The sequence below is a fragment of the Chaetura pelagica genome, unplaced genomic scaffold (genome assembly GCF_000747805.2).
Source record: "Chaetura pelagica isolate M959 unplaced genomic scaffold, ChaPel_1.0 scaffold234, whole genome shotgun sequence".
In the NCBI taxonomy this organism is placed as follows: domain Eukaryota; kingdom Metazoa; phylum Chordata; class Aves; order Apodiformes; family Apodidae; genus Chaetura; species Chaetura pelagica.
The window spans coordinates 343,834-344,228 of NW_009952967.1; positions in this window are offsets into that span (position 1 = coordinate 343,834).

Genomic DNA, 395 nt, shown 5'->3' on the forward strand with positions numbered 1-395 from the left:
GGATCTGGTGGCACCTTGGCCGTGCCCGCGCCGGGTCCCCGGGGAGGACAATGTTATTTTGACCGTCGGGTATTTATTTAAAGCTGCTGTTTGGCAGCTCGGCCCCATATAGATGCTATAAATAAACAGTCCAAGGACAGAGAAGGGGGTGACGGGGACGTGGAGACATTGTCACCAAATCCAAACACCCCTCGGGACTGATGTCACCCGGCTGGAGCTGTGGGGGGCCACGATGAGCCACGGGGAAAGTTTGCCAGAGACTGGGATGCACCGTTCCCATTGTTTGGGTTTTTTTCCCCCCTCCCAAATTTCCTCTCTTCCCAGAACATCTCCAGAGGTTTCAAGAGCATCTACAAGCAGCAAGGGGTGGCGGGGCTGTGGCGGGGGGTGACGGG